A 353-nucleotide genomic window follows, 5' to 3' on the forward strand; every position below is an offset into this window, starting at 1 on the left:
CTGCGGCGTCTCAGTATACCGCGAGCTGCTATATACTGAGCCTAGGGTGACGGGAGGACGCTAGTTTGTGTCCTCCCGTTACCCTAAGGAGAACTATGGGGAAAAGCCCTGACCCCATACTTCTCCTGTAAATCTTAAAAATACATTCAAGAACCTTCACTATGTACAACAATGTATCTTATTTGTGTATCACTCGGCTGTAGATCCTCCAATCATCTCTGAATTGGTGCCGACACTGTCCTTCCTTCTTTAGGGTTTATGGGGATGTGTCAGTTTACATCGGATTACCCCCATCCGGCACGATCAGGTCTGGCGAAACGGAACACTGTTCCGTTTGTTTTCCTGGACCTGGC

This window comes from Nanorana parkeri, unplaced genomic scaffold, assembly GCF_000935625.1.
Source record: "Nanorana parkeri isolate BGI_ZX_2015 unplaced genomic scaffold, ASM93562v1 scaffold1724, whole genome shotgun sequence".
In the NCBI taxonomy this organism is placed as follows: domain Eukaryota; kingdom Metazoa; phylum Chordata; class Amphibia; order Anura; family Dicroglossidae; genus Nanorana; species Nanorana parkeri.